Source organism: Scyliorhinus torazame, chromosome 13, assembly GCF_047496885.1.
Source record: "Scyliorhinus torazame isolate Kashiwa2021f chromosome 13, sScyTor2.1, whole genome shotgun sequence".
NCBI classification, from domain to species: domain Eukaryota; kingdom Metazoa; phylum Chordata; class Chondrichthyes; order Carcharhiniformes; family Scyliorhinidae; genus Scyliorhinus; species Scyliorhinus torazame.
The window spans coordinates 38,764,270-38,789,270 of record NC_092719.1 but is presented as its reverse complement, the minus strand read 5'-3'; the positions used below and the strand labels follow the sequence as shown (position 1 = coordinate 38,789,270).

The window sequence follows — 25,001 nt, the reverse complement described above, 5'->3', positions numbered from 1 at the left end:
TATGAAAACAACTATACGAAAACCAGGCACGTATTTGAAATGAGAAAAAAAATGAATAAGAAGTCAGAAAAGAGTAAGGAAATAGAATTCGAGAAAGTATTTCCAGTAGAAAATAAAATAATTGGTCTCATTATCGACACCAATAGGCCAGTGACCTGTGCTGTATTTGTGCGATTTCTCCAAGAAGCACTTTGGTCCTATCGCTGCTTCGGCAGCTCATGTGGAATTTTGAATATGAAAGCACACATGGACACCGTTCAGGGTGTTTTGACTAGTGTCTCACGTTGGTGCACTCAGCATGTCTAATTGGCCAGAAACACTTACAAGGGTTCCTTTATGCAATATTCATCAGTTAACCATAATTTTAATCATATAAGAAATTGGAGAGTTGTCAAGGATAATGCTGAACTTGTGGTTTGTAGCTAGAATCTTTTTTCTGAGTATAAACATCCAAGACTTATTTCTTACCAACTTTGAGGGAAATATTTCCACTTGGGCACCAAACAGCGATGGGCATCAAGAATGTCTGATCCAGGCCCCAGTGATTTCTTTTTCTGCCAAGTTGTGAGGGCGAGAGTGCTTACTGACTCGCTGTGGTAGAAAATGGCCTCGCAGCCGACCACAGCTGAGGCCTGTTGGGGGGAAGGGTGGGAGGCAGATGTCAGGAGGATGACAAGAACACTTGGAGCCGAGAGAACCATGGTTTGCTCCACCTCGTCCTACAAAAAGATCTTTTCTTAAAGAAACAAATAATATACCTTTCCACGGAGGCCCCCAATTGCCCTTTAAGGACTGTCAAGTCAGCTCTTCAATTCCTGGAGTTGTTGAACAGGCTTGCGCAATGCCAGCTATGCACATTTCTCCATGTACGTTACAATTGAGATCATGGGCGGGATTCTCCATTCGACGACGCCGGAATCGGGAAACACGATTGGGCGGAGAATAGGTTCTGACGCCAAAACCGCCGCGGGTGCCGATTTGGTGCCAAATCGCAATTCTCCGTCACCTCGAAAGCGGTGTCAATGCAGTCCGGAACACATGTAGAGTAAACACCGTTTGCATGTCATTAGCCGGCCTAACCTGGTATTCTCCGGGGCCTCCATGATTCTCCTCCTCTGGTGGTCCGAGTTCTCGACGGTGTGGTTCACTTGTCCCTTTAAAATTCATGAAACCGGCGTCATGGCTGATGAGGGAGAGAGAGAAGGAGCGACATGGAGAGGCGCGACTCTGGACTGCCGGGCCGTACACTGGCCGGGCTGGTTGGGGTGGGGGAACAGACCAAGTGGCTCACCTTGGTCTGCCAAGGTGTCTGAGGCGGTGTCCAGTCCCAGACTGCCATTACCGCAGCCTGCAAGGCAGGCATTTTGCTGCGCGCCCAATCACCACCCACCTAGGCCCCTGGTTCTGCAAAGTGACACCGGCAGTATGGGTGCCCCCAACCCACCCTCCCCACCCAGCCACCACCTGCCAGCAGCCCACCCAGGGCAATGCTCTCAGTAGCCCTTAAAGGGGCGCTGGGCGGGGGCCGCAGTGCATACCACGGGTGAGAGCAATGCCAGCTAACGGTACCTCTGGCATCAGGAACAGGCGCCAAGGCCAGAGGCCCCCATGGTGCCGGCCACCGTGAGGCCAGGGGTGTGGGGATGTGGGGGAGGGAACGTGCGAGGGCAGAGCCAGTAGTGCCAACCTGGGCCGCCATGCAGCCCGGTAGACCTGGTTGGACACGGGGGTATGCACTATGCTTGCACGTCGGCCTTTCACCCCCTGCAGACAATGAAAATTGGAATTGAACCGCCAATGGTGGCTTTCCTGCTGGTCACCGCAGCCCTGGGGGATGCCCTGCAGCTGTACGAGCTGGTGCTGCTTACAGAGGAGGAAACTGCAGAGGCGGAGTATGCCGCAGAAGAAACAGGTGGCAGCTGCCCAGGATGGAGAGCGAACCGCCCAACAGGCCGAGGAGGATGAGGTGTCAAGCAGGTGCCGCAAGAGGCCTCGTGTGTACCGGCACCACCTGCCATTCGATGACTTGCCGGCTGTCAAATACTCCAGCTGAGCAGCGAGACAGTGCAACACATCTGTCAGATGATGGCACACCTGGCATCCCAGGATATGGGGAGGACACCCTCTCCTGGTGGTCATCAAAGTGATGGTTGCCCTGAATCTTTACGCGACGGGGTCCTTCCAGGCGCCGAGTGGGGACCTGTCCGTGATCTCACAGACCTCGGTGCACAGGTGCATCTGCGCTGTCACGGATGCCCTATATGCGGCTCAGTACATCCACTTCAGTGTGGACCGAGCCCACCAGGCTGCCCGGGCAGTGGGGTACGCCACCATCGCTGACATGCCCCAAGTCTAGGGGGTGATCGATGGGATGCATGTCTCCCTACGAGCACCAGCAGATGACAGGCCGCTCTACACAAACCAAAATAGGTACCACTCAATGAACGTAAAGCTGATATGTGACCATCATACACATCTGCGCCCGATACTCGAGCAGTGTGCACGACGCCTTCATCCTGGCACACTGACACGTTTGAGATTCCCTCCCGGCTGGGTGGGTTGTCTCCTGGGCGACAGGGGTTATCCACTGCGGCCGTGGCTGATGACACCTATCTGGAGACGACATACCGACACGGTGACCCGCTAGAACGACCACACAGCAACCAGGAGCTTGACTGAGCGGTGCTTCGGCCTCTTGAAGATGGGGTTCAGGTGCTTGGACCATTCTGGAGGGGCCCTCCAGTGTGACGCTGAGAGGTTCGCCCACATCGTGGCGGCCTGCTACGTCCTCCGCAACATCACACAGCAGAGGGGCGACACCGTTGGCCAATGCGTTGACCGCACCTGCCAGCTGCGCCTAGGCATGTAGAATGGCGGCGGCCGGCAACGTCCTTCCCAGGTCAGGGTATAGGGTCATCCTCCTCTCCTCCATGGCATCCAAGAGGGTCTTGAGCTCTGCGTCCCCAAATCTTGGGTGCCACTCTCCTTCCTGCCATCTTGTTGGCTGGGATGGTGTGTGTGGGGAGTGAAGTGTGTATATGAGGCTGCAGCTTGTCAACCTCCTAAGTGTCAATTGCGAAACCGGCAAATCCGGCACCAATTAGAATCGAATGTGTTCCACAAGGTGCCGTTCAAGCCCCTTAGCAGTAGCGGAATCGGTCCAGATGCAGCACTAGTTTTGCTGTCGTGCAAGTCCACAAATTCTGTGTCGGCATCAACACATAGTCACATAGTCCCTCCCCCCCCCCCCCCCCCCCCCCCCCCCCCCCCGTACATCTCTCATCAATTCTGGGGTGAGTGCTGCATGCCTATTTAACAACCTGCCTGAGAACTGATTCAGTTGTGCAGATAGGTCCCCAACTACATTTGAGTTTTTGCAGCTACAGGCAAACAGTTACCATAGTGTCAGAATCTGAAGGAGGCTGGGATAATGCCAACTCTCAGCTGCTTTACTTAAATCTGGCTGAACATGAGGAGAGCTGTTATGTTACCCATGAAAAAGAGCAAAGTGGAAGAGTCCCAGATGTGCACCAGTCAAGAAACAAATCAACTGGGTGGAGAGACTAAGATGCCTAATAGCCAACATGTGAGGAGAATCAGACACATATGAGTCTTTGGAGAGTGTGGTTGACAAGTAATATACCAAAGGATGAGCGGCAGTGATGAAAACATAGGGAGGTTCAGAGGCGGAGGATGGACAGAAGTGGAAAACAGTGAGTTGACAACATCATTTCTCAACTCTGCAATGAGTTCAACCCCTGGGTTTAACAAGTACCTCTTGTTACTGTCCCGTCAACATTCTAGTTGAATCATTACATGTTGATCCACTTTCAAAAACAGCTTTCTCATGCTTGACTAGAGTCTAGTCAACAGCCGGTGTTCTGGATGAATCCACTGTTAGCTCTTGTTTTTATTTCTCACTCTCTCCTCAGATCTGAAAATGAATCACCATGGCATTCCAATTGTTGAAGCTGTTTTCTAGGAGCTTACTTTCCTGTTTTGAACCATTTATTTTCTATCAAACTAAAGTCCACTGAAGAGTTACTGCTCCCACATCACAGGGGCTCCGCCAGTGTTGCTCTTGTATTCCTTGACAGAATGCCAGGTAAATCTTGTTCAACCTTGTCTCGCTCATAGTCTCAACCAAACTTTCCTTTCTCTTAAAACTTCAGACTTTGAAAGCCCATTATGGACCTACATTGATTTTTAAAATCAAAGTAACTATCCCATCTATTGAATATAGTGCCGAGAGAGGTTGGTGCTGTAACAGGAAGTTAAATATCCTTAATTGTTAAACATCTCAAGGTGAGGTTACGGGGATAGGATGGGGGAGTGGGCCTGGGTACAGTGTCCTTTCAGAGGGTTAGTGCAGACTCGATGGATCGAATGGCGTCCTTCTGCACTGTGGGGATTCTATGGGTTCTATCTCTTTTCTCTAATGGGAAAAGTCATTTGCTCCCCCTGCACAGACTTTATAGAATTCTAACAACATCCAGGACCAAAAAACAACATTCTGATTGGCCCCAGACTCCAAAGACAGAGTGAACAATCCATTCTCTACATATAATTTGCTCATCAAACACCTGTGCTGGTTCCTCGTGTAATAACTGAGATTATCAGCCTTAATTGTCTCTGTGGATTATCCATTCCAAACATTCACCACCCTTTGTCACTTATATTCATCTTAATGCTTTCTAATATGTTAGTTATTCCTAATCTGGCATTTTCTGCTTCATTTGCTCTCCAGCGACTATAAGCAAGACAGCATTATGCTCACTGACTCATATAATGCCTACAAAATAGCAGTGCCAAAAAAAGTGTGGTGAGCTGCTCATTTTAAGGAAGTTTGGGCATTAGTATGTGTAAGAATTCCTGCCATTTTCCATTTCTTTTAAGAGAAGGATAAGATGAATCAATTGGAAATGAATTTATTTGTATCTGTTACATTGGAAATTAAGCCGCACACTCACTGCGTGCACTAAACTAAAAACATGTACATCTTTGAGACTATTCTGGTGAACAGCCAAGTTACAAAGCTTATTGCCTTAAGTGGTAATGCCTGCAGTTTCATATTAACGTTGACTGGGATTGTTTACTAGACTCCAGATTCAAGTCTGTGGTTATTTAAATATAATTGATATACGCTTTTAAACCAAAGCTTTTGTTTATACCAAACGCACCAATAAATGTTGACATAATTATTTTTGGGAGTTTTATGGAGAAGAAAATGCAACAAACTACAGTTCAGCTGCGGTAAACAGTTCAGGTTTCAATTGGTACATTCTTGGAACTGATTCAACAACTCTAGTCTCAAGAAGATCCCCTTCACATTGCGAGCCTTATTTAAACCTGACTATTCCATGTACTGCAAACTGGAAGCAGGTTTTGAGAATGTACAATAATTCTTTTCCTTCTGTTTTCTTGCTCCATATGACTCTGCACAATCGTAGCTATTCGCATTGACTAGCTAATGTTTAAATGAAGTAATATTTTAATTGGTCTCTGCGGATCAAAACATTTCTTGTGGACCATCATATTTATAATTGAAGAAATCTTTTTACATTTTAATCTTGCAGTGTTATGCTCCACAGCTGAATGACAATTAAGAAATTGATTTCTTGTTTTAATTATGGTTAGTCAGACTATCAAAGGCCAGTTTTAGTATAGTCTCTTTATGTGCAGCAACACCAGTTTCCTCACTCTCTGCTCTTGCCAACCCTTTTTGCCCAGTGTTCCCACTGTCCGGAATTCTCTGGCCATTCGCCAGCGGCAGGATTTTCTGGTCCCGCTGGCAATGCACCCCCGCCCGCAGGATTCCTGGCATGGGGTGGCGTCAATGGGAATTTCCATGGACCGCAGCAGGACAGTGAACCTCACCGCCAGCAAGCGGTGCACCGCCTCCTGCTGCCGAGATACACGCGGCTGGGAGGCCTGAGAATCGCACCCACTGGGTCGATTGGGGTCCAGCTTATCCAATTCGCCTCCTTTGATGATTTCCTCCGTGAATTTGTTAATTTTGCTCCACTGAGACACAGGGGAAGATGTGGCACAAAGGTGATGCCTCTCAACTAGTAATCCAGAGGTTCCGGCTCGTGCTGTGACGACATGGCTTCAAATCCCACAATGACAGCCAGCGGAATTTAAATTCTGTTAATCAATCTGGAATTTAAAGCTATTATCAATAATGTTGACGATGAAACTATCACTGATTGTTGTAAAAACGTGACTGATTCACTAATGTCCCTTCTCGGGAAGGAACTCTGCTGTCTGTACCTGGTCTGCCCTACATGCGAGTCCAGCTCTCTTAACTGAAATGCCCAAATACACCATCCAGGCAATTAGGATAAGCTACAAATGCTGGCCGGCGACACCCACATTTCATCACCGAATACAAAACTGTGGTCAATTCTATTCAATTCTGGCAGCTCTCAATTGATGGGAACCTCGCCTCTCGGGTCCTCATCCTAAGGAAAGGCCTGCCAGTGGCCTTTCAACTGCCTGTTTAGTTTAGTGGCAGCAAACAGCAGTGGTTAACGATTGTACTTCAAACCAAGGGGATCTTCGAAAGGAAAGTTTGTACTGGAATTCCCCATGGGTCAGTGTTGGGACATCTGCTCTTCCTGATATATAAATGACCTAGACTTTCAAAATTTGTGGATGATTGTAGCGCACAATGACTTACGAGAGAGACGAGTAGAGATGAAGTCGATGAGGTTTTATTAAGCGTGACTTGTTCCCAGCAGTTCAGCAACAGAATGGAGCTGCGGGGAGAAGCACGGGTTCTTATACTTCGCCTTCAGGGCGGAGCCAGGGGTCAACAGCCAACCAGGACCCGGGATCTGTCAGCCAATAGCATCACGACGTCACAGTCCCACATGACCCCTAATACATACCACCACATTCACCCCTTGTTAAAAATGAACCCAGCGGGGTGGTGGTTCGCATGGTGGTAGGTGTTTACAAGGCTGGTCCTGGGAGGAAAATTTTGGGCATGTCGTTACAATTTTTGCCCTACACTGGGCTATGTACAAGGTTTGTGAACTATTTGCAATATTCGTAAGAGAAAAGAACATTTTCGTTACAGTCCCAACAACATTCTTGATGTCACACCGATGCCACGAGTCGAGCAGGCGGTCTGGTCTTCCTCGTCGATCGCCTCAGCCCCGGTGGTGGTGCAGGTGCTTGTTCCCGCGTTGTCGTCTCCGGGAGCGTTTCGTTGTTTGTTTCTGTTTCACTCCTGGTCGGACACGGGAGGAGGACCGATCCTCCCGGGAAGGGGGCGGTCGCGGGGTGCGCTGGTGGCAGGGAGGGGATGATCGGTGTCGGGGGTGTGTGTGTTGCCGGCGGGCGCCAGGTCTCGCAGGGAGACCGTGTCCTGTCGGCCGTCGGGGTACGCCACGTAGGCGAACTGCGTGTTCGCGTGGAGGAGGTGAACCTTCTCGACCAACGGGTCCGACTTGTGCGCCCGCACATGTTTTCGGAGCAAGATGGGTCCTGGGGCCGCCAGCCAGGTCGGCAGCAAGGTTCCGGAGGAGGACTTCCTGGGGAAGACAAGGAGGCGCTCATGAGGCGTTTGGTTAGTGGTGGTACACAGCAGCGACCGGATGGAGTGGAGAGCGTCCGGGAGGACCTCCTGCCACCGGGAAACTGGGAGATCCCTGGACCGTAGGGCCAGTAGCACGGTTTTCCAGACCGTGCCGTTCTCCCTCTCTACTTGCATGTTGCCCCAGGGGTTGTAGATGGTCGTCCTGCTCGAGGTTATACCCTTGCTGAGCAGGAACTGACGCATCTCGTCACTCATGAAGGAGGACCCCCTGTCGCTATGGATATATGCGGGGCAACCGAACAGTGTGAATATGGTGCTAAGGGCTTTGATGACTGTGGCCGCTGTCATGTCGGGGCAGGGGATGGCGAAGGGGAAACGGGAGTACTCGTCCACCACGTTCAGGAAGTATGTGTTGCGGTCGGTGGAGGGGAGGGGCCCTTTGAAATCCAAACTGAGGCGGTCAAAGGGGCGGGAAGCCTTGATCAGGTGCGCTCTATCCGGCCTGAAAAAGTGCAGTTTGCACTCTGCGCAGATGTGGCAGTTCCTGGTGACTGTACGGACCTCCTCCACAGAGTAGGGGAGGTTGCGGGACTTTATAAAATGGTAGAACCGAGTGACCCCCGGGTGGCAGAGGTCCTCGTGGAGGGCTTGGAGACGGTCTATTTGTGCGTTGGCACATGTGCCGCGGGATAGGGCATCGGACGGCTCGTTCAGCTTTCCGGGACGGTACAAGATCTCGTAGTTGAAGGTGGAGAGCTCGATCCTCCACCTTAAGATCTTGTCATTCTTAATTTTGCCCCGCTGTGCATTATCGAACATGAAGGCTACCGACCGTTGGTCAGTGAGGAGAGTGAATCTCCTGCCGGCCAGGTAATGCCTCCAGTGTCGCATGGCTTCCACTATGGCTTGGGCTTCCTTTTCCACTGAGGAGTGGCGGATTTCTGAGGCGTGGAGGGTTCGGGAGAAAAAGGCCACGGGTCTGCCCGCTTGGTTAAGGGTGGCCGCCAGAGCTACGTCGGATGCGTCGCTCTCGACCTGGAAGGGGAGGGACTCGTCGATAGCGCGCATCGTGGCCTTTGCGATATCCGCTTTGATGCGGCTGAAGGCCTGGCGAGCCTCTGTCGACAGGGGGAAGGTGGTGGTCTGTATTAGCGGGCGGGCCTTGTCTGCATACTGGGGGACCCACTGGGCGTAATATGAAAAGAACCCCAGGCAACGTTTCAGGGCTTTGGAGCAGTGGGGGAGGGGAAATTCTATAAGGTGGCGCATGCGTTCGGGGTCGGGGCGTATTATCCCATTGCGCACTACGTATCCCAGGATGGCCAGCCGGTTTGTGCTAAAAACGCACTTTTCCTCGTTGTATGTGAGGTTCAAGGCGTTTGCGGTCTGGAGGAATTTTTGGAGGTTGGCGTCGTGGTCCTGCTGATCGTGGCCGCAGATGGTTACGTTGTCGAGATACGGGAACGTGGCCTGCAACCCGTGTTGGTCAACCATTCGGTCCATCTCCCGTTGGAAGACCGAGACCCCGTTCGTGACACCAAATGGGACCCTTAGGAAGTGGTATAGACGCCCGTCTGCCTCGAAGGCTGTGTACTTGCGGTCACCTGGGCGGATGGGGAGCTGGTGGTAGGCGGACTTGAGGTCCACGGTGGAGAAAACCTTATATTGGGAGATCCGATTTACCATGTCGGATATGCGGGGGAGAGGGTACGCATCTAGCTGTGTGTACCTGTTGATGGTCTGGCTATAGTCTATGACCATCCTTTGCTTCTCCCCGGTCTTTACTACTACCACCTGTGCTCTCCAGGGACTATTGCTGGCCTGGATTATGCCTTCCTTCAGCAACCGCTGGACTTCAGACCGAATAAATATCCGGTCCTGGGCGCTGTACCGTCTGCTCCGAGTGGCGACGGGTTTGCAATCTGGGGTGAGGTTTGCAAACAAGGACGGCGGTTCAACTTTGAGAGTTGCGAGGCCGCAGATAGTGAGTGGGGGTATTGGGCTGCCGAATTGAAACGTTAGGCTCTGCAGGTTGCACTGGAAATCTAATCCCAGTAATGTGGGCGTGCAGAGTTGGGGAAGGACGTAGAGCCTGTAGTTTTTAAACTCCCTCCCTTGCACCGTTAGGTTCGCGATGCAGAACCCTTTGATCTCTACGGAGTGGGATCCTGCAGCTAGGGAAATCTTTTGCGTACTTGGATGGATGGTCAAAAAACAGTGTCTTACCGTGTCGGGGTGGATAAAACTTTCGGTGCTCCTGGAGTCGATCAGGCATGGTGTCTCGTGTCCGTTGATCAGCACCGTTGTCGTCGTCTGGAGCGTCCGGGGCCGTGATTGATCTAGCGTCACCGAGGCCAGTCGTGGTCGTAGTGTCTCAGCGTCTTCTTCGGACCCCATGGAGCCGTCGATGCTGGGGTCCTTTGTTGTCATCCAAGATGGCGGCGTCCATGAATCGCACGCGGCCGGGGGTGGACAAAATGGCTGCCCCCATGCATCGCACGTGACTGGGGAGTCACAAGATGGCGGCGCCCATCCTTCCCTCGTGCTGGCCGGGACCCAAAATGGCGGCGCCCGCGGGTCGCACATGGGGCGCTGGGGGGTTTGGGGAGCGTTTGGGATGCGCTGGGCTCGTTCTTCTCCGGGGATCGCGGCGACCCCCCGGGACCGGCACACAGCCGCGAAATGGCCCTTTTTGTCGCAGCTCTTGCAAATAGCTGCGCGGGCCGGGCAGCGCTGCCAGGGGTGTTTCGCTTGCCCGCAGAAATAGCAGCGGGCCCCCCCGGGATGATCCGGCGCTTTAACCACGCAAGCCTGTGAGGGAGGGGGGGGTTTGACGCGACGGGGGTCCACGGAGCCCAAGGGGCTGCCGCGCGGTTGGGGCCGTAGGCGCGGGCGTTTTGCGAGGCCACATCTAGGGAGGCTGCAATGGCCCGTGCCTCTGAGAGTCCTAGCGACTCTTTTTCTAAAAGTCTTTGGCGGATTTGGGGAGAGTTCATACCTGCCACAAATGCATCGCGAATTAACATGTCCGTGTGTTCAGTCTCGTTTAACGGCGGGCAGCTGCAGCCCCATCCCAAAATTAGCAGCGCGGCGTAGAACTCCTCTAACGATTCTCCGGGACTTTGCTGTCTCGTTGCGAGTTGGTAGCGTGCGTAGACCTGGTTCACGGGGCGAACGTAGATGCTCTTCAGTGCTGCGAGCGCCGTCGGGAAATCCTCTGCGTCTTCTATGAGAGGGTAAATTTCCGGGCTTACCCTTGAGTGCAGGACCTGCAGTTTCTGGTCTTCTGTGATCCGGCCGGGGGCCGTTCGGAGGTAGCCTTCGAAACAAGCTTGCCAGTGTTTAAAGACTGCTGCCGAGTTCACTGCGTGGGGGCTGATCCGTAGGCATTCCGGGGCGATCCGGAGCTCCATAGTCCTTTAAGCACGCTTAATAAATTGTAGCGCACAATGACTTACGAGAGAGACGAGTAGAGATGAAGTCGATGAGGCTTTATTAAGCGTGACTTGTTCCCAGCAGTTCAGCAACAGAATGGAGCTGCGGGGAGAAGCACGGGTTCTTATACTCCGCCTTCAGGGCGGAGCCAGGGGTCAACAGCCAACCAGGACCCGGGATCTGTCAGCCAATAGCATCACGGCTTCACAGTCCCACATGACCCCTAATACATACCACCACAATGATATAAAAAACAGAAGCATTGTGAACTGTGCAAAGAATAGGGCTGGATTCTCTGTTCCAGAGTCCAAGTGCCCCCACCAGCAGAGAATTGCGACAAGTTCAGACTACAACTAGGAGCACCGGCAAGGAATAATTCATGATCTGCATCCCATCTGAGTCCCGAATCCCCGGGGTTCTGATTCGCTGGGGTCGGAAAGCCCCGTCGAGAGTTTACATGCTGGAGCAGCTTTGAAACTCTGCATGCATCTAACAGGATGACAGCTAAAAGACCCGCTCCCAGGTTTCTGGATGCCGTGGAGGAGAGGAGAGACACCCTCTTCCCCAGGGTGAGGTGGAGACAGCAGCTATCTGCATTGAACAAAGCCTGGGAGGAGGTAGCAGAGGCAGTGAGTGCTGTCAACCCCACCAAGAGGACTGACATACAATTCTGCAAAAAGATAGATGACACAGACGTTGTAGATTGAACATAATCAGGGCGAAGGGGACACAATTTGTAAATACGCACCATTAAACACTTTTGCACCACCAGTCTGACCTGCCTCTAACCCCTGTCCCACTGGTGGGAAGGATGGGCTGGAGCTGGGAGTTGGGCAGTGGCTGGGTTTGGGGAGGGATGGGGGTGGTGCTCAGGGCATCACACATTAATATCCCACACGCATAGCTGTCAGGCCACGGGAGCCTCCGTGTGAGACTGCTTGGTGTGACAGCATCCCCAGTGAATGAGCCCACAGCGGAGTGGGGAAAGAGGGCGGCAGAGCTGACAGTGCTTCATCTCCCATACAGAAAATCAGGAGATGACCAGATTCTCCCTGGTGCAACGGCCCTGAATGACTCGTTCGGTGGCCTGTGGTGCCAACTCTAGATCCTCGCCTGGCTACTCCTGGATACCATCCTCGTTTGATGAGGCCTGCCATTCTCCCCCCTCCTCCAGCATGTCACTCTGCTGCTGTGCGATGTTGTTCAGGATGCAGCAGGCCACCACGATGTGTGACACACTCTGGGGGCTGTATTGGAGCACTCCACCAGAGAGGTTCAGGCAGCGGAAGCGCACCTTCAGCAGCCCGATGCACCATTCAATGCTCATGGTCGCTGAGTGAGCGTCATTATAAAGCCTCTCCACCTCAATCTGGGACCTCCCACAAAGGCACCTCAATCTGGACCCTCCACAAAGGCATCATCAATGGGTAGACCTTGTCATCCACTAGCTAACCCTTCAACCAAGGCAGTGCCTCAAATGTGCTAGGAACCTGCGAGTGCTCCAGGATGTATGTGCTGTGTACGCTGTCTGGATATTGTGCACAGATGTATTTGATGTGCAGCTGGTGATTGCACACAACTGCACGTTCAAGGAGTGGAAGCCCTTCCTATTAATGAAGGGCACCCCCTGTCAAACTGGTGCTCAGAGGGCAGCATGAGGGGTGTCCTTCTCCTCCCCCTCACAGTGCCAGGTGTGCCATCATCAGGTACAAGTGTCACACAATCTCTTTGGTGAGCCAGAGTCAGGCGGTGGAATACACAGTCCGCCACCTTCTCAAAGGATGAACGCTGATGGTATAAACCTGGCCTGATGTGGCACTGCCTTTGAACCTCCTCCTAACATTTCAGGCTGAATCCCGAATTCCATTTCTCTGCGGGGCAGGGGGAAGACTCAAAACCTGTCCACAAGGTGAGGATTCGCCTGTCTACCCAAAGCCACCAAATTACATGTTCACCCTAGTTCTACTGCGCCACCCTCAAAAGCGACCACCCCTACCTTTACCGCCACCCCTCAAGATTCAGCCCATTCAAGATCATGTTGTCCAAATTGCATCCGTGACCCCATCGCTGACTGGCACCCGGCCCTTGGTGTGGGAACCTCTATCCTCACCGCCTGTCCCTTCCAACCGGGGTACCGATGGCTGCAAAGGCAGGTGTTAGTGATGGCTTTGTGACCCTGTCCTGGTTCTCCCAGTGGGGTCTACTGTGGGTGTTCTCATTGGGTGAGCCTTGTGCCTTCCCCACCAGAATTATGGCAGCTGATTGTGTGGTGGAGATGTTCATATTGTGCAGGCTTGCGGCGCTATGCTAAGAGACTGATGCAGGCAGGTCCTAAAGTTGGGGGTAACCGAGAGATGAGTGTGTTTGCAGGGAACATAGCTCCAGTGTGATGTGGAGCCTGAGTTTTCCACAGAGGATTTGACAGGGAGGTGGTTAGGTTTCCTGGGCATGTTCAGGATGAATGGATTCATAAGGTGTGATACCAATGGCACGCTGTAGACCTGCAGGGCTTGGAAAATCACCTAATCCTTACGAGCGGTTTAGCTGATAGCTTCACTAGTGAGGCAGTGCACCAGGGAGGGTTCCGGTGGCACCGGTGCATGCGTCCTTTGTTTGGGGTTATCTCTGTTAATCTGCTGCTTCCTCTGGTGTGCAATGAGGAGTACCAACACCCGGTGGTCGTGCGATTGTTCACGGCCATGCCTATCCCCTTAATTATACTACCGGACATAATGGCCGGCTGGAAGGGTTTCCATGTGATCAGGAGACTGTAGAGTATTTCCTGGATACTGACAGCAGTCAACAGTCTCAACAATCAGGAGCCTGTAAGTTATACCTAAGGGGTGGGTTGCAATGCTTTTAGAGCAGCAATCGGAGGTTCTGCTAGGGCCCCCCGATTCCGAGGGAGACACCCTGAATCCACACTTGCCAGCAAGTGGGTCCCCACTAGTCCCAGAGCTCCAGGCATACACCCCTCAGCAAGCCTGATTTAATGGAAAACATGTTCTTACTTGTTTGCCTCCCCTCAGAGCCATGGTGCCAGTGCCCCACTTCTAAATACTCGCACTCCCATCTGGGAGGGGTGAAGCACAACAAGGCAGAGTGGAGAATCAGGCTATCTGCACGTTACTCACATTAAAATGTATGCAAGTCGATGGTAAGCGTGTTCGCGCATGGCGGTTTGCATGCTAAGGCTGGCAGAGGGGGAGCGGAGAATGGTAACGGGTCTGGCGTCCGGCACCAATCCAATTTTTGAGCTGACGCCCATTCTCTGCCCGATTGGGATTCCCAATCCCAGCGGCAGAGAACAGAGAATCCTGGCCATCATGTCAAACGACACAAGCACATTGCCAAGTTGGTGGAATAAGCAGACGGGGGGAGGTGTGAAGGTGTCTGGTACTTGAAGTGAGGGTGACCCCAGTCAGAAGGGGGATTCCAATGGAGCCCCCCCCACTTCACCTCCGCCCTTCCTGTCTGAGATTAAGACCAGTGACTGCTTTATCTATTTCTCACCCTGCACCCACCAGCCTCAATATTGAGGCTGGGTGGGAAGAAGCACATAAGTGGCTGCTTAAGGGCCTTATTGGGGCAAGGGTGGCTATGCCCGTCCCACCCTAAACTCGTGTCCGGGTCGGGGTGAGGGAATCCCCTCCATGAAATTTCACGAGACTCCCCATCTCAAAGCCCGCTGGGTTAGACAGATTGGAGAAGTTAGAACTATTTCTCTACGAGAAGGTTGAAAAGAGATTTGATGGAGGCAATCAAAATCATGAGGGGTCTGGAGAGAGCGGATTAGGAGAAACATCCCTTTAGTGGAAGGACCATGAACGAGACGGCAGAGATATCAGGTAGTGGGTAAAAGAAACAATGGCGACAGAGGAAAATTCTTTCCACTCAGCCCGTGGTTAGGATCGGGAATACGGTGCCGGATATGGTGGAGGTAGCTTCAAACAAGGCATTCGAGGAGGACTTGGATTATTATCTGAAAGAGAAGAATGGGGAGACGGTGGGATGGTGGCACTGGGTAAATTGCTCCTCCTGTGAGCCAGCACAGAGATGATGGGCTGAATAGCCTCTTCTGTGCTGTAACCTCTCTCTGATTTTTAAATCCATCTCTCTCTCCACTTACAAGATGGTATTAAAAACCAGCTCTTTGTGCACCCTCAGTGCACCCTTCAGTGCACCAGCTTTAATCTTGTTTATGTCTCACGTACCTTTCCTTGGCAATTCTGTGAATCACCTTTGAATTTTCCTCCACTTCTAAAGTCGCGATATATCTGTGCTGGTGACACTGTGAATTCACTCAACACCTCAGCATCGAAACAGGGTTGGAACTGACTAGAGGAACCTATTGTGAGAATGCCTGCAGGGCACTAGGTTTTGAAAGGACACTTTATTCATGCATGAACAGTGAGTAGTTTATTGAATTTGTCCCAGTGGGAAGTTATCTGTGCTCAGCTTGCTGCTCAAAATTATTTTAAGAGATACTTTTTCAATTATTCACTGGAAATTTTCTTTCGCTCGATTGTATTAAAGATTCGCAATGAGAGCGCTGAATTTTTTTAAAACATGCAAAAATTCTGGGAAGGGGTTCTCCATCCAGCAACGCCGGAATCGCGAAACGGGAGTGGGCAGAGAATCGTGTGAGAGTCAGAAATCGTGGCCAGAGGTGAACACCCGGCAGAATGCCATGCTCCGGTGCCTTGACAGCAACATCAATTCATTCTACTCCGCACGTACAGTAAACGCGGTTACCATATCGAGAACACAGGTCCCCATGATGCCGGGCACCGACGGGGCCAGGGCTGCAGAGCGGAGGCAGAGTGCCAGGGGAATAGCTGGGGGAGGAGGAGGAGGCAGGTTCGGAGGACATGCGGGGCAGGAGCTAAGTGCAGGCTAGGGCCACCGTGAAGCCCGTCAGACCTGGTTGTGCACGGGAGTATGCACAATGTTAACATGTCTGCTTTTCACCCACTGCAGACAATGGACTTCGGAATTCAACCAGGAATGGTGGCCTTCATCCTTGTCACTGCAGCCCTGGGAGCTGCTCGGGGAGGACTCACTAACATCGGAGCCTGTCCCAGAGGAACAAGAGCCTGCCGGTGAGGATGGAGAGACAGCCGCCCAACAGGCCGAGGAGGAGGTGGTAAGGAAACGCCGCATCAGGCCTCGTGTGTCCTGCCAGCACCTGTCATTCGAGGACCTGGCATCTCGTCAAAGATTCAGGCTGAACAGGGGGACTGTACAGCAGATCTGCCAGACCACCATGCACCTGGAACCTTGGGGGCATGGCGAAGGACACTCGCTCCCACTGGCCATCAAGGTGACAGTCGTCCTGAATGTTTTTACCACGGGGTCCTTCCAGGCGCTGAGTGTGGATCTGTTGGGGATCTCACAGACCTGTGTGCAAAGGTGCATCTGCGCTGTCACACAGGCCTTACATGCCTGCTCAGCCCAAGATGATGCATGTCCCCCTATGAGCACCGGCCCATGACAGGCCGGTCTTCTAAAACTGAAAGGGGTTCCACTCAATGAAAGTTCCGCTGCTGTGTGACCATGAGCTGCACATCATGCACGTCTGCGCCCAATACCCAGGCAGTGTGCACAATGTCTTCATCCTGGCACATGCGACAGTTCCTGACATCTTCGAGGCGATCCCCCTGGTGAGGTGCTGGCTCTTGGTGCCAGGAGTTATCCACTGCGGTCATGGCTGATGATGCCGATCCGGAGGCCACAGACTGACGTGGAGACCAGCTACAACAATGGCATGTCGCGACATGAGGCATGATCAAGTAGTGCATCGCCATCCTGAAGATGCGGTTCAGGTGCCTGGACCCTTCTGGAGGGGCCTTCCAATATAGCACTAGGAGGGTCTCCCACATCGTGGTAGCCTGCTGCATTCTCCACAACATCGCACAGCAGAGGGGCGATGTGCTGGTGGAGGGCGATGAACACCAGGCCTCGTCCGACGAAGAGGATGCCCAGGATGGGCAAGGCATAGGGCCCGGGCAGGCACAGGAGGCCACACAATGTGTGCACCAGAGCTGGCACGCATGGGATGCTCTGGTGCCTTGACAGCAACATCAATTCATTCTACTCCGCACGTACAGTAAACGCGGTTACCATATCGAGAACACAGGTCCCCACGATGCCGGGCACCGACGGGGCCAGGGGTGCAGAGCAGAGGCAGAGTGCCAGGTTCACTAAATAGGGAGCCTAGCCGAGGGCACAAACATCCCATCCCACTCCCACAACCCAAACACCCCCCCCCCCCCCACAACAGTATAAATCTCATCCTATTTACAGCTTTGACAAAGGGTCATCTGGACTTGAAAGGTTAGCTCTGTTCTCTTTCCACAGACGCTTCCAGCCCTGCTGAGATTGTCCAGCATTTTCTGTTTTTCTATTGGGTAAACACATTGTGGGTTCATTTATTAAGACTAGGCATATGAGAACAGTTATCCATCGGTATAAAGCTGGAAGACATCCAAGCTGTGTGTGTGGAATCAGCAAAAGTGAAACTAAGACTGGATCACATGACACTTTCACATCCAGTGATATTATGCTGATACCCCTTAGAGGCATATTACATCTCCTGGCCTGCCAGCAATGATATGAAAAAAAACAACTTACCTGCTGGATCTGGCTGTTCCTAACTCCCAGCTTTCCTGAATCATGGAAAATCCGGATGGCCCATGTAATATTTAAATGACCGCCAAAATATCAGGAATAAAAGTTCATTTACATATTATAATTGTGGACACACACTTCCAGAGCAGCTAGTTTGGAGGCATAAAACTTGTCATGGTTAAAATGGAAATATAAGTTGGTAGTTGGCACTGAAGTCTGATTTCACAAAATTGACAATTGATCACTCCTGCCTGTTAAAATACCCCATTTGTTGAAGCACTAGACATGACTGTTTGCATTTTCAATTTACAAAGTATTCTGAATTGTATTGTAAATTGTCTTTGTTTTAATCACTGCAAAAAATATTGTTCTACAATGTGATACCATTTAATATATGGGAGTGTTTTTTTTTGATTTAAGCTGGTCACTCACATGGAGTAGAGATACGGTAATTTGTAGCTCTGAATTTGTAGGTCTGAATCTGCAGCCATGTTTCACTCTTTGAGTAGAAGCCGCTGAGCACTGTACAGGACAGTACAGCTCTTAACTTATTTTTTGCACACTAACCTGCTGGAAGTGCCAACTCGCCATGGCATAGCAAGGGCAACCGGGCATCTAAGACATTTTGAAAGCAGCTACGTCTAACTCCTGAAACAACACGATTCAACTGTTGAGCAAAGCATGGAGGAACAATGGAAATGGTGGGGGAATTTAATGTCACCTTGGGTACAAAAACAAAATTAAAGAGAGCGCAAGAAAGATTAGATTAAGAGAAAAACAGACACAAAGGAAGAGTAAGAAAAAATACAAGAATTTTAATGAACAATTGACTACCTGCGATAATGAGATTGAATGTTTACAATTCGTTTTCCATTCTAGGTCAGAGAGGCTGATTGACGTTTCATTGACAATTGTCATGTCGGTAAAAAGCTACTTCCGCTGTTACGGTCCAGCTTTAACTTGCTTTGGCAGGTTTAATGGGCAATTAATATGCAAATCCAACAAGTCTTTAAAAATAATGCAGAGGCTAAAAGTGAGAATCTGTTTGTGTGAGGTAAAAAGCGGTGTAAATTCTGTTACGTTTCAGTCCCGCACATTTTGGAGATTCACAATGTATGGTGTATCGCTTAATCCCCTGGACATGCTGCTGATTTGCAGATTAATAACAGCATGCGTGCGTTGCTGAAGTATCTTTCCAGCAAGATCTGGCACAATGTACCAGCTTTGAATCAAGTTTATATTCGAGGGAAATAATTGTATTTGTTCAATCAACAAGCAATCTCATCATTTATTGTAGTTGACAAATCAGTGATTTGTCAGTTTCCAAGTTGACGAATTAAGGTGCACAATTGGATTGCAATTCCAAAATGTTTCCTATTCACTTTGGCATACCCCCAGTTTGACAAGAGCCAAGAAATTCCATTGCTATTGATGGAAGTTGGACCAAATTCCCAGCCTCTCGGGGCTCACCAAGACAGCAATTCAGAGGTGGACAATTTATGCAAGTTTCGTCATAAAAGTTAGAGATGAATAGGGGCATATATCGGTCTTCCAAATGATTACCAAATAACTCTGCAGTTGCAATCATGATGTGGCAGGATTTACTCCAGTCTGTTTATATGTAAACTGTCTAATGAATCAACATTCAACTCTCCAGTTAAGGCTGTCAATCATTGTCCTGGGCAACACAGGAAGCACCCACTGGAGCAGAGTCCATTAATATCTGCCGGAATAGAAGTGCAAAATATATATGACATAATTTAATCATCTCTCTCACTCTCTCCTTATCACAAAGACTTAACTAATCCACAAAAGTTATTTGCTCCAATTTCTAACAATCAGCAACCCAATGTCTCCTGCTTATCTTTCATCCATGTTTTGTGGCCAACAAAACAGGTTGTTTTTTGTCATCTACCATACGGTGGTGTCTTTCCTCACGTTCTATTTGATTTACTCTGCTCCTCACTGAAGATGCCAGGGTTTGATTAGACATCCTTATTTGTAAAGCGTCAAAATCCATCCACATCAGCCACTCTAGTAAGCATGACACAAACATTTACTGAAGGAAAATGGGGGCGGGGAGGGTCGTATATTGACTAGAGTTGTAAGGCAGGAAATTAGGAAATGTAAAGAGATTGCTGCAATACATAAACAAATAAATGTTGAATGAAAGAGGCACAGCCATTATAAAACAGTAAAGAAAACATTAAAAGAAAGAGTTAAACAAAATGATATTGAAGTATGCAGTCCAAAATTGAAATATTGTAAGAACGCAAGGCAAATCATTTATTTTTACATGGGCCAGCACATCAAATTCCTAGTGCTCCTTCCAGTCTTGTGACTACACAAGATAATTCCATGGGCCAGCTCTCTAATGTGTGCTTCTCCCCTGGATTTGTCTTTCACTCTCTCCTACTTTCAAAGATTTCAGTACTCCTCACTCCTTTGCTATATGCATAGAATCCCTACAGTGCAGAAGGAGGCCATTTGGCCCATCGAGTCTGCACTGACCCTCCAAAACAGCACTCAACCTAGGCCCCCCTCTCCTGTCCTATTCCCGTAACCTCGCACATTGATCATGGTCAATCTACCTAACTTGCACATTCTGAATTGTGGGAGGAAACCAGAGCACCCAGAGGAAACCTATGCAGGCATGGAGAGAATGTGCAAACAGTCTCCCAAGATTGAAATTGAATCCAGGTCCCTGGTGCTGTGAGGCAACAGTGTTAACCACTGTGCCACCGTGCCACCAATGTGCTCTGCTTCTACCCAGCTTCCTTTCCTGGCCCAGATGTTTCTTGACATTGGAAATGTTTCCCTCACTGTTTTCTAAATCAGCGCCAAGGTCCTTTTCCCTCAAAAATACACCCTCGACCCCTGTCCTTGCAAACTATAGGCCCATCTCTGACCTCTTATTATTCTCCAACATTCTTCAACATGTCTCACACAAAAGATCCTCAGTACATCATGGTCACAGTCAGAAATATTCCTCGTCCTCCTTACCCACAGCGAAGATAATCATTGACAGGATCAACCACGCTATCCTTGTCTAATTCCCCTGCTTCGTTATCCAAATCAGTGGGAATACCCCCATTAATTTGACCCTTATCAGTTGTAACCAGAGCATCTCCAGCAATGGCTTCACTTGCTGCCCCCTCACTATTACCTCTGGGACCATCCCTCCCAGCCCCAAGGGTCCATCTTTGGTGCTTTCTGTTCCTTTTCTACAAACTACCCATGGACGGCATCATCCCAAGGTATAGGGTCAGATTAGATATGCCATCCCACCTTTCCACCATCACTGCACTCAATCCCTCTTGTGTTTCCATGTTCTCTAACATGCATTGTTGAAGAAGTCACATTCTTCTCCCATTACAATGAGAAGACTGATGCCATTTTCTTTGAACAGTGCCTCTTCAGTGCTTTTCTCACCTCGCTACTAATGTTCCACTGGGATGTGTGCAGTCGTGTAACAGCCTCCTTTGGACTTTGCAGGCCTATTCTAGGTTAATTGCCTCTCAAACGGGCACAAAACAATTAAAGGTACCACCCATTGAAAAAGCTGGCTGCGCACAGCAATGAAATTTTAAAGGGAACAATGGTCCATATCTAACTATTGCAGTTTTTCCAAAACCAGCCTCCTACACTCACTCTGTAAACTTCAACTCATTCAACATTCTGCTGCCATCTTCTATCCTATACAAATTCTACTCACCCATTGCTCTTGTGTTCACCAACCTACATTAGTCCCAGTGTCCCAATAGCTCCAATTTAAAAAAACTCAACCTCGTATTTGTATCCGTTCATGGCCTCTCATTTCTATATCTGTGTAACTCAAGCCCTACAATCTGTTAAATCTCTCTATTCTACCAACTCTGCCATCCTGTGCCTTCCCTTGCACCCATTCCCCCACCATTGGTAGCTGTAATTTCAGCCACCTAAGGCCCATGTTCTGAGACATCTTGTCCATACCTCTCCCTTTTAACACATCCCATGTTCACTTTCAATGCAATTTTTAAGCTCACCTCAATGGCCAAATTAATATGGCCTTCTTTGGGCTGGCAACCATTTTGTCTGATTATGCCTCTTGTGAAAGAAGGATGATTTTGCACACAGAAAATGCCATAGAAATGTAAAATATATCATTGTTCAGTCAGAAATGCTGAGAGGTAAATAGGCCATTCTGGAGATCCCAATTCCCTGGAGTGTTGTCTGCTCTTTCAAGAGAGAAAACATTGCTAGCAAGCATGAACAAAAAAAGTATGTTCAAATTTTTTTTTAGTTTCCAAATTGGGTATCAGTGTGCAGTTCTAACGTCCTGAGCAAAGGCCCCATTTCTGTGTACAAGTGAATTTTGTTACTCATAAAACATCAAGTATGGAAGAGAAATAAATGTGCTGGTACAGTACGGTATTAATTTAGCAATGCTTTGCTAAATCTTACAAACTGCTCGTCACATGTCCTTCAGCAATCTAGTAAATATTCAGTGCTAATATGTTTTGTACTAATAATGTGCAAGCCTGCATCACTCGGGCAGTTAAGCCAAATAGAATTTACAGCCACAATATATTGATTGAAGTGGCAGTTTGAAATTCAAAGCTTCATGGAAAAAGTTCAAAGTGATCCATTTAATTGGCCAAAGCATCAGTTAAGTTTCAGCAAAGTATCGAGATGGGTTTGCCTAATTGATGGAAGAGATTTATGGGTTGGTCTGGAAAACAGCTTGAAGTTGTAAATGTTTCGAAACGCAGTCATCTTGCTGTCGTGGTAATGTGGTTGAGAGGGTGGCTCTAGATATTTTTTGACAGAAACAGGCACAATGGGGTGTGCTTCGGGGTGAGACATTGCTTTCGGATCCTGCCAAGTGGGCAGCAAATTAGTTATTTTATTCTGCGACACATGTTGATTCAGCTGCCATGGAATCCCCCAGACATGTCAGTTCTAACTACACCCAAACAAAGTAACCTTGGATGAGGCACTCTGTTTTCAAATGTGCAATCACTTTCCAGGGGTCTTATTTCTCAATCTACTCAGTGTTAAAATTTTAAATCCTTTTCCAACATACACTATCCACTACCGAAAGGTTGGAGAAGGGCACATGAATCTTACAAAAGGATTCCTCATGTTGAAACAAAGCAGAAAATGTTGGTGATGTGCACCAGGGGCGAAATTCTCCCCCAACGGCGGGATGTCCGCCGACTGGCGCCAAAGCCGGCGCCAATCAGACGGGCATCGCGCCGGCCCAAAGGTGCAGAAGGCTCCGCATCTTTGGCGGCCTAGCCCCAACAGTGAGGGGCTAGGCCGACGCCGGAGGGATTTCCGCCCCGCCAGCTGGCGGAAATGGCGTTTGTTTCCCCGCCAGCTGGCGCGGAAATGCGGCGCATGCGCGGGAGCGTCAGCGGCCGCTGTCAGTTTCCCAGCGCATGCGCGGGAGCGTCAGCGGCCGCTGTCAGTTACCCGCGCATGCGCAGTGGGGAGAGTCTCTTCCACCTCCGCCATGGTGGAGGCCGTAGCGGAGGCGGAAGGGAGAGAGTGCCCCCACGGCACAGGCCCGCCCGCGGATCGGTGGGCCCCGATCGCGGGCCAGGCCACCGTGGGGGCACCCCCCGGGGTCAGATCGCCCCACGCCCCCACCTCAGGACCCCGGAGCCCGCCCACGCCACCTGGTCCCGCCGGTAAATACCAGGTTTGATTTATGTCGGCGGGACAGGCAATTCCTCGGCAGGACTTCGGCCCATCCGGGCGCGGCCGGATTCCAGCCCCCGCAAAATTTCCGTGAGTGGAGACTTCGGCGGGGGCGGGGGCGGGATTCACGGCGGCCAACGGCCATTCTCCGACCCAGCGGGGGGTCGGAGAATGACGCCCCAGGTCAGTCAGGTGCTGAAGGAGAAGAGGCAGGGTAATGTTTTGGGTGAGGGCATTCATTAGGTCTGGAAATTTTGAATTATGATTCACTCCCCTACCCCACTTGCTCCTCTACTCTCATCTCCAAACTTGTACCAGTCTCTTTCAGTTACTGATCTCCGTGAATTTTCTGATTTCTTTACATCACTAATAAAAACTGCTCATTTCTCACCGATGTTATGTAGACTAAATGTTTCTGAAAAGTTAGATCAATTTGGGCAAATCACAAGGTTTTCATTCTCGGACATTGTAGGTTAGTTTCTGTTCTAGATTTTATGTCTGCTTGCTTTCGATATTCTATCGGGTACAATGGTGCTGATCGCTCCTGTCTGCCTGAATGACTTATGTTCAGGTTTGTTCCTACACTGGTCAATATCTAATTTACATGATGGTGTAACCTAGGAATGCGGCAATTGAATGTGAAGGTACGCCTCTCCACTCGTACAACAGGTAGACTGGGAAAATTTCGTGAAATGGTACCTGATGCAAATTGTGATTTAGTTTTTAGGCATTCCTTGATTTTTCTAAAAACTTCTAATTGTAAGTATTATGCATTTTAATTTCTAGCTCTGAACCTAGGTCATCTATTTAATGTCTAGCCTAATGTGAATATTCCCGCTCATCTCTATTCCCAGAATGGGTTATGTTCTATTCCAGAAAGCGAGTTGGTGAAGGATAGACCTGGAGCCAATCTTTATATTTTTATATTTATTTACAGAGTTACACATCTCCTAACTCAATGACTTCAGTTTTAGCCTTTGTCAATGTAAAGAGGCTCAAGTGAATACTCAGTTGATGCTTACCACCTGCATTCAATCAAACATAATTAATTGGCTTTTAACTCCTTGCCCATTCACAAATTCAGTAGTAGCCCTATTAACCAAACCAATAATTCCTTCTCTTAAGACCATATTCTCAGCCAGCACTTTATTTTGTGCACACATCAATAGAATTAATATTACCATAACAGGTGCAGCTGTTTTGTCAGACCTTCTGAGATACAGTAACGAATTGCTTATGGGCCTGGTCATTGAAAATAAGATTAAGGGCATTCAGCTCATCACTATATCAAGCCCCTCTCTGTGTCAGTGGCTGCAACCTATGTATTTTCAAATTCACTTTGTATAAAACATTACTCATTCCCAAATCTGCTCCATGAAAATAAGATTTGATTTAAAACTCTGAAACATTGAGCGGGATTCTCTCATCCCGCGGCAGAGTGTCCACGCCATCATGTTTTACGACGGCATGAACAGTTCGCTCCCAGGACTAATTCTGGCCCCGATAGGGGGCCAACACGACACTGGAGCAGTTCATGCCGCCCCAGCTGCCGATCTCGGCGCGAACTGGGCACCACGGGATCCGCCCATGCGCAGTGGCACCGGCGCCAACACGCGCATGCGCAGTGACCTCCTTCAATACGCCGGCCCTTACGCAACATGGCGTAGGGCTACAGGGGCCGGCGCTTAGGAAATGAGTCCCCCAG

The 25,001-nt window shown here is 49.8% G+C and overlaps 1 protein-coding gene and 1 long non-coding RNA gene across 4 annotated transcripts in view; one reads left to right on the top strand and one right to left on the bottom strand.

Annotated features, from left to right (window-relative positions):
* sema3c (sema domain, immunoglobulin domain (Ig), short basic domain, secreted, (semaphorin) 3C) overlaps positions 1-25,001 on the top strand; it is a 383,309-nt gene that overhangs the window by 89,034 nt on the left and 269,274 nt on the right. The window contains exon 1 of one of the 3 annotated variants that reach the window (XM_072471391.1): positions 3,591-3,713. The exons of the other annotated variants lie outside the window; for them this stretch is intronic. The gene's annotated coding sequence lies outside the window, so the exon portion shown is untranslated. Of the gene's footprint in view, positions 1-3,590; positions 3,714-25,001 lie in introns of those variants that run through there. 3 annotated transcript variants of the gene reach the window in all.
* Positions 1-25,001, bottom strand: part of LOC140387974 (uncharacterized) — a 133,490-nt gene that overhangs the window by 45,384 nt on the left and 63,105 nt on the right. The window lies entirely within an intron of this gene.